The sequence below is a fragment of the Ochotona princeps genome, chromosome 15 (assembly GCF_030435755.1).
Source record: "Ochotona princeps isolate mOchPri1 chromosome 15, mOchPri1.hap1, whole genome shotgun sequence".
In the NCBI taxonomy this organism is placed as follows: Eukaryota; Metazoa; Chordata; class Mammalia; order Lagomorpha; family Ochotonidae; genus Ochotona; species Ochotona princeps.
In genome coordinates, this window is record NC_080846.1 from 9,703,592 (window position 1) to 9,713,033 (window position 9,442).

Below are 9,442 nucleotides of genomic sequence, written 5' to 3' on the forward strand. Positions count from 1 at the left end.
CCTAACCCTTGATCTTTCGTATCCTGATCAACTATGTGAACATCACCAAAAATAATAATAATAAATAAAAAAAACCCAATGGGTGCCAGACTGTCTGACATTGTCTGTACCAGCAATGTCGTGGCACACTTAAATAACAGACTGACGGAATTATAACTCCTTATGTAGGACTATACTATTGTAGCAACATGGGGAAAATCTGTCGGAGGATGGGAATTTGAGGGGGAATCCCAGTCTATATGAAACTGTACCATAAAATTCAAAAATTCAAAATAAAATTTAAAAACAAAAAATCACCTGACCTACAGAGTCAGGAAGAAATAATTTAAAAAATACATTATATTTTTCATTTATACTCTCCCTTAACAAATACTGATGGGAATCCTTGTGTATCCTCAGGAACTGTGTTACATACTGGAAATTCAAACAGTGAGAAAGGTCATATTCCTGCATTTCAGGGGCAGGAATTAGGGAGATGTATTGCTATGAGGGATTGCAAGCTCTCCTGATGAAAGGCCAGAGATGTCTCCGCCAGAAGTCCTGAAGAATCAGGACAGGCGTCTCAGCTGTGGGATGGGGGTAACATGATGTGCAGAGGTCCAACATGAAAGAGTAATTGGCTCATTAGAAATGAGGCAGGAATAAAGGGGAATGAGTTTGGGTGATGGGGCGAAAGAAGCATGAGGGAGCCTGAGCATCCAAGGGCCTGCATGTCACAACCGTGTGGGTTCTGGACAAGGTGGATCTTCTTGGGAGTGCAAGGCATGGCCTTCACAGCGTCCCATTAAAGTTGGACGTGAGTGGGTCCTGATGCCGAGCCAGGGAGGTCCTACTGAGAAGCAGAGGCTGAGTGACTCTTATCCAGGAAAAAGGAGACAAGGCACGAACCAGGAGCCAAGTTGTCTGTTCCGGACTCGAAGAGAAGCCAGAAGTTTCTTGTTCTAGGGGAAGCAGGAGATAGCACTGGTACCAACCTGAGGTCATTTGCTGACAAAATGGAGGATATAGGGGCAAGGAGAGATGGTAATGGATGAGGAAATGATAGTGCTTTATTTCATTGACCTATTTGATTGTTTTTCCCAAGTTCATATGCAAATTCAAGGAATACCAGTTAAAAACCTCATGGATAAGCTGTTTTTTTTTTTTTTATTTTTTAAGTTGGAAAGACAGATCAAATTTATAGAGAGAAGGAGAGGCAGAAAGAAAGATCTTCCATCTTCTGGTTCACTCCCCAAGTAGTTACAATGCATAGAGCTAAGCCAATCTGAAGCTAGGAGCCATGAGCTTCTCACTGGTCTCCCACGTGGGTGCAGGATCCCAAGGCTTTGGGCTGTCCTTGACTTCTTTCCCAGGCCACAAGTAGGGAGCTGGATGGGAAGTGTAGCCACCAAGACATGAACTAGACCCATATGGGATCCTGGTGCATAAAAAGCAAGGACTCTAGCCACTGAACTATTGCACCAGAATCGAACTTCTTCTAGAAAGTATAGAGAAACACAAGAAATTTGAAGTCACAGCAATGTTGGAAACAAAACAACAGCTGAAGGACTTACACAAGTTGATTTCAATACCGTGTGTAAGGCAGAGTGTTGCTGGCACGAGGAGAGACAGAGACCAGTGGAATAGAGTGGTCTGGGGTTGATGGATTAGTCAGCTAGTCTTTGGTCAAGGAACCTAGTCAGTTCTAGGAAGCGTGGGAAATCTTTTGACAATTTGTTTTAGGAACAATCAAATATTATTTCTGGAAAAGATGAGACAGAGCTTATGCAAACTTCATAAGAATACAAATTCTTTCAAGTCAATAATAATAAAGCAAGCCTACAACAAAAGATTAACGATTTCAAAACATGAAAAGATTTATGGATGGGCAATATGAAATATGAAATATTTCTGACAGATATACCTGCACATAACCATTTATACTTTTTATATCTCTATAGAATTTATATTTATATGTATTTCTTTCTTTTTTTTTTAATTAGAAAGTCAGATATACAGCAAGAAGCAGAGACATAGATGAAGATCCTCTGTCTGCTGATTCACTCCCCAAGCGGCCACAACAGCTGGAACTAAGCTGACCCGAAGCCAGGAACCTGGAGCCTCCTGCGGGTCTCCCATGTGGGTGTAGGGCCCCAAGGCTTTGGGTCGTCCTCGACTACTTTCCCTGGCCACAAGCAGGGAGCTGGATGGGAAGCAGGGCCGCCAGGATTAGAACCGGCATCCATATGGGATCCTGGTGTGTGCAAGGTGAGGACTATAGGCACTAGGCTACCACGCTGGGCCATATATTTATATTTTTTTACACTGTCTCTTTTTGTTCATTCCGAGGATATTTTTTCCTGTTTGCTCATTCTCTATCTGCATCTAGTTTGATTTTAACCTAATCACTACCATGATTATTGCAAGAGCTCTCTTATTTCTTGAAGTTCTGTCTGTTGCTATTTTTAAAAACCCTAAGTAGTGTTTTCTAATTTCTCATTTGTTGGTGTTTTTATTTATTATTACTTCATTTGTTTTAGATATACTTACATCTCCTTTGAATTTATTTTATTAATTCAAGCTTTGGAGGAAGGATAATTTTCTTGTTACCATATGCTCTCATTATAGTTAATTTCCTCTTGCACTTTGCACATTTTTTTCTAGTAAATTCAACTATAACAGGATTTATTCACGTCTCTCTTTTTTCTTGCTGGAGGAAAGAGCTATGATGGCTTATAGCTCTCAAATGTAAAAAATATTCGAGAGGTAGAAAAGTGTGTATGTCTTTCTGAGAGAGAGAGAGAGAGAGAGAGAGAGAGAGAGAGAGAGAGAGAGAGAGAGAGAAAAGAGAGAGAGACTGTCTTCCATCCACTGGTTCACTCTCCAATAACCACAATGCACAATGAGTGGGGCTGGACTGCGCCCAAGTCAGGAGCCAGAAACTTCTGCTGGGTCTCCCATGTGGATGCAGGGTTGCTTTCCCAGGTGCATTAGCCAGGAGCTAGATTAGAAGTGGAGCAGTTGGGACTTTGAACTGGTGCCCGTATGAGAGACTGACATGTAGGGATAGGTAACTGATTTACCAATATTGATATTAATATCTTATGGATGACTTTATTTTGATCTCTTCTTCCTACAAGTAAATTATAGCAAACTTGAGCCAACAGCTGGATCTTCAACAAGTTCACATACTTGCGAAGTTTTCTGTCAGTGGAGGATTCAAGCAAAACTGTGTCATCTCTAGGGACTCAGTGGGAGGATTTTTTTTAAGTGTTGAACTAGGAAGATCATTATGGTCCAACTCTCACCATCCATGGTACTTCCTGCTCTCCTGCATTGCTTATGTCTTTCAAAGCCTGTCCACATCCATGATCTCATCTGATCCTGGGATACTGATGACACAATGTCCTCTAAGCTTCTGGTTTTAACTCTCAGACTCCTGCTTGGACACCCAGAGAACATTTTCCCTGAGGCACATTCAGAATGCACTGGAGACTTGTCAAAGTATCCCTTTTCCATGCTTGGGACAGATCTCATTTTTGGAGAACCTGTCGTAGCTGTCACGTCTACTCCCTGTGGTCACAGCTCTTTAGATTGGACTGGTGCTGGTGTTTGGCAGGAAAAGTAGTGACAACATCCACTAACACCTTGTGATTAATCATGGTCCCTTGATCTCAGCAACAGTGGAGGCTCAGAAGTTGTCAAAGCTTGAGTTCAGTGTTCATAGCCTGCTGAGACAAAGGTTTGGAATTCAGTCTAGAAAGAACAGAGAAAACTGCTGTTGTACTGCAAGTTTCAGTCGTAGTACTCACCCAGGGGGAAATATGTCTGGTTTGTTCACACTCTAACACCAAAGAAGAAAAATAGATGTATAGTAAAAAAAAAAAAAATAGGCGTATAGGGACAGTAAGGCACACATATGAGAGAGAGAGAGAGAGAGAGAGAGAGAGAGAGAGAGAGAATGAGACATAGATAGAAATAGAACATATGAATTAAGAAAGAAAACCAAGCTGCTAGCTACTGAGGCTATTATTGCTTTTGCAGCAGTAATGCTGTTATTAACAGTTGTAGCAGATGGTCTGTTGCAAAGTTGGCCCCAACAGCTCCCCTTCCGTCATTGTTCCTCTCTGCTGCAATGTGCTCTTCATACACTCACATCAGGAGGTGGCATGTATTTCTCTACCCACGTGTTAGTTTCCTAGACTGCCATAACAAATCAGCACAACCGTGAAAGTATACAACAACAGATCGTTCTCTCATAGTTCAAGACACCAGACGTCTGGAATCAGAGTGTAGTAGGGTTAGTGGCTCCTGGGGACTCTTGGTAGAATCTGATCCGTGCTTCTCTCTCAGCTCCTGGTGGTCAGCAGTCCTTGGCATTCCTTGATACACATGTGTATGACTCTGTTTTCTGCCATTATCATCACAAGGCCATTTTATCTGCATCTCTGTGCAATTCATCTTACAAGAATATCAGCCGTTGCATTTAAGGGTCCAACATAACCCAGCACAATATTAACTAATCCCTCTTGCAAAGATGATGTAAAATGAGATCAAATCCTGAAATTCTGGTTAGAGACAGGAAGTCTCCAAGTCATTTGAGCAAAAGGGAGTCAATTCCATGGCCCCAAGGTTGGGACAAGTTTGGTGCACTTAAGAAATAACAATAGGGCCCGCGGCGTGGCCTGGCTGCTAAAAGTCCTCGCCTTCAACACCCCGGGATCCCATATGGGCGCCGGTTCTAATCCCAGCAGCTCCGCTTCCCATCCAGCTCCCTGCTTGTGGCCTGGGAAAGCAGTCGAGGACGGCCCAATGCTTTGGGACCCTGCACCCGCGTGGGGGATCTGGAAGAGATTCCTGGTTCCCGGCTTCGGATCGGCGCGCAACGGCCCGTTGCGGCTCACTTGGGGAGTGAATCATCGGACGGAAGATCTTCCTCTCTGTCTCTCTTCCTCTCTGTATATCTGACTTTGTAATAAACTGAATAAATCTTTAAAAAAAAAAGAAATAACAATAAAGATAGACAGGCATTCCGATCTCAGTTGCACCATTTATTAGTGTTCTCACATAAGCTACATGACTTCTCTGAGCTCACATTCATCCTCTATAAAATGGGTGTTAAACATTCCTTCCAAAAAGTTTTTGAATTTCATTGAGGAGCTGATCTATGAATTGCAAATGCAAATTCCAACCCCAGGTTTTAAAAATACAGTTATTTTTTATTAGAACTTGCATCCTTGTAAGTCCTGTGTTTCAGAGACATAATCTCAGAACATCTGAGATTCCCAAATTCCTATGTTTTGTCACAAAGTGCTGGGCATATGGATTAATGTTCTTTCATCAATCATTTCTCCTGCAAAGGTAGGCCTGACCATGTGACTGGCCTTGGCCAATGGAGTGTAATCGAATGTGATCTGTTACTTCCCAGAGGAGCACTGGGAGTTGGTGTTTGGTATGACACAGGCTGCTTCTGCAAGCATCTTCACTGTGCAAATACATACTGCAGAGAAGTCTGTGACTACTGGGCTCCTCAGTGACTACAACCTGCAGAGGCTCCTTGCAACACATACTGGACACTGAGCTCTAGGAAAACTTGTAGATTAGTCTTCTGAATAGGGAGGCAGTCGTTGTCTCATGAATGATGTGCTTTTTAGGACATGGGACCATTTTGGCCTACAGAAGTCAGTATAACATAAGAGATTTTGGCAAGCATAATTTCGAAAATATTTAGCAGCCAGCATGCCAAGACACCAATTTGAATGGTGGAACTTGTAGAGATGAAACAAAGAAGGACTTGAAGAATCATAGTTAATCCTTCTGGTATGGGATTTCTAGGGAAAGGAATTGGAGATAGAACAGCAGTAGGGCAGTTAACAACCTTGGACCAGAGGCTGTGTGCCAATAAGTAGAGAAGCATTTTGATAGTTTCACCATCAATGTCAGTATAGTGTTGGGCTGTGATTGACTGACAGCTGCAACTAAGATGTTGGCCTAAGGTTTGAATGCATGGAGGTGCATTCCAGCCTATGACCTCTTGGGCAAGTTCTTTTTATACTAGTTTTCTAACCTGTGAAATCAAGGTAATAATAATAATAATAACTGTTTCCTATAGTTGATACTAGACTTAAATGCTTTAAATTCAATGGATATATTTCTAACAGTACCTACCATGCAGTAAGTATTACATACGTGTTTGGCAATATTGATTGCCAACATTTGTACTTGCAGCTCCTCTCTGAGATGCCCCTGTGTGTGTCTGACTGAGGAGGCATGTGGCTGTTCCACCTTCTCCTGTTGTTGATAGCATGTATCTTTCATTCCTCTGCCTGTCTGTGTCATGGTTGGGCACAGACGGCACACAGCTACTTCTGCTCTGGGGTCTTGCTGCCCTGCTGTATTGTCTGAGAAAATAGGACTGGCACAAAATGTCTGTCCCTGCCTCTCTGTTTGTCAAATGAGTTATGATTCTTTTTTGGTGCCCAATTTTCCATTTAAAAAAATTATTAATTTTTTTGTTGGAAAGTCAGATATACAGAGAGGAGGAGAGATAGGGAGGAAGATCTTCCGTCCGATGATTCACTCCCCAAGTGGCCGCAACGACCAGAGATGAGCCGATCCGAAGCCAGGAGCCAGGGACTTCTTCCAGGTTTCCCACACTGGTGCAGGGTCCCAAGGTTCTGGGAAGTCCTTGACTGCTTTTCCAGGCCACAAGCAAGGAGCTGGATGGGAAGCAGGGTTGCCAGGATACGAACTGGTGCCCATATGGGATCCTGGTGTGCATGGTGAGGACTTTAGCCACTAGGTTACCGTGCTGGGCTCCCAATTTTCTTTTCTTAAAGATTTATTTATTTTTCTTTGAAAGACAAACTCATAGAGAAAAGTAGAGACAAAGAGGCAAAGAGAGAGAGAGAGGGAAAGGGACAGATACTCCATCTGCTGTTTCATCCTCCAAATGTCCACAATTGCCAAAAGCCAGGAACCAGGAGCTTCTTCTGGTCTCCCATGTGGGTGCGGGGGCCCCAGGAGTCAGGCCATCCTCCATTGCTTTCCCAGGTCATAAGCAGAGAGTTTGACTGGCATCGGAGTATCTGAGACATAAACTGGCCTCGTATGGGACACTCCAGGCAGTGGTTTAACTTGTTAGGCCACCACTCTGGTTCCACTGTGTCTATTTTTACTTGAGGTCACTGTAGGAGACTGAATTGTGTTTCTCTAAAATTCATAACTTGAAGTCCTATCTCCAGTATCTGAATTCTATTTCAATTAGATTTTGAGACAGGATCTTTAATAAATGAATTTATTTCTTATTAGAAAGGCAGATTTACAGAGAGAATGATCTTCTATCTGCTGGTTCACTCCCCAAGTGGCTGCAATGTTTGGAGCTGAGCTGATCACAAGTCAGGAGCCAGGAGCTTCTTTTGGGTCTCCACATGGATGCAGGATCCTAGGGCGTTGGGCCATCCTTCACAGCCTACCCAGGGCTCGAGCAGGGAGCTCGGTGGGAAATGGAGCAACCAGGACATGAATCAGCACCCATATGGGATGCTGGCACTGCAATTCGGAGGATTAGCCAATTAAGCTATCATGCTGGCCCCAAGATAGGGTCTTTAAGAGGACGATCGAGTTAAACTTACGTTATTAAAAGAGACCCTTGTCGAATATTTCTTGGCAATGAGAACAGTGGCGCAGAGAAAAGAAGGCCGTTGGAACATGTGTCGAGAAGTCACTTACAAGCCAGGGGAGAGGTCTGAGAAGCCACTGCCATCTAGTCCTCGATCTTGGGCATTCGACCTCCGTAACTGTGAGCTTTGGATCCATGTTGTGACATTTCATGATGGCCGCCCTGACAAATGGGATTCCAAGCGGGGCCCCCAGGGACTCTCAGCAGCACAGGAGCTTGGCGCTGTCTCTGTCTTTATCTTATTCTGAGAGCGCTGCTCTTACCTTCTCAAGCACCTCTCTGTCTCAGAAACGTCACCATGCATTCTTTATGGCTGAGTTCCCTCCGCAGCCTAGATTTCTGAATTTTGAGATGCAAAACATGAGGCAAAGTCAACAGGATGAGGTGAAAGGTGGAGGGAAAAACAGGACCTGTAGAACTTTGACATCTAGATGAACAGAGGTTTTCGGCACAGGTTCAGCAGAGAATAATTGCTCTGCAAGTCATAGCTGTTATTATTTCTTCTTCATCATTGCCACCATCATCATCATCACTAACCTACCACACTGGCTGTAAACAACCTTAGACAACTTGCTGTGCCTAAGAGTTACCACCCCCAAACGCCCCCACATTCTGATGTCTTTCTTCTCACAGTCTATTCAATATTTCTCTTTGCACACCCAGATGTTTGCACCTGCTTTAAAAACAAGCTCCCGATGAGGTTTAGCAGTCCTTGGGAAAATGAGAATGTGAATGAGCCGTAATAACTCAGGATTCAAAGCCCTTTCTTCCTTGCAGCTCTGACGTTGTTTCAGAGGCCTGGGTGCCTGTAGCCTGGTTGATGGATAGTGCACAGGCTTGCCATATGAGGCATGAGCATGGGATCCTATTCCCTTCTCTCAGAAAGATGGGTTCTGTTTGGTGTACAGTTGCTTCCTCATTTTTCGGCATCATTTTGAAGCACAATCACTACATCTAAAAGACTTATGCTTCCGTAAGTCAAGCACCTTGCAAAATGGTAGCCATTACTCCCCTGTTTTTCACCCTGCCTTGCCTATAGGCCCCATTTATCTGCGGCTTGCGTGATGTGCAGCTCTCTCCCCTCTCTTTCGTTTCCTCATTTCTGCCGGCTGAGCACCAGGGAGACCATTCTGTAGGGACACACTTCATCAGAATGGAACAGAGGAGCCAAGATGAGAAGGCTGAAGGGGTCAAGGTGTCTCCAAGTCCAGGAGGAAGGAGGGATTTATCATGAGCTGGTTTGCCGCTCACCTCCTGCCAGGTGCCCAGTCTCATGGTGCATTTTGCTCGGTCATTTGTTTGCTACCTTTCTCCCAGAAGATGAGCAAGAAAGAGCTCTTCCTCGCCAGATCCTCAGATGACATCCACAGACCTGTCATTTGCGGGAAGTGTTACAAGTCAGTGGGTGTGAGCCACTTGGATGGCGTTCCAGCTCTTACAACAGAGGCATCTGCTGGGTGTAGAAAAGCTATCCATCGACCTGTGCTTTTCTGAATCATTAATACGCTACTGGCATTTTGACAAATGGGCACCGAGCTGCAGCCTCCGCCACTGGGAGCAATCTGTTTTGCAGTCCAAGAGAAACAGCTGTAAACTTTGGTAAAAAAAAAAAAAAAAAAAATCTTTTGTGTTGCGTTCAAATGTGTTTTAGGTAGAGAGGCAGCCTGGGGAACAGAAAAGCACTGTTTGGGGAACCAGATCTTGGTTGGAACCATGGCCGTTTTGTTTACTGGGTGGGGGTGTGCCAATTCATTAATAATAGCCTCATCTATAGAAAAGCAA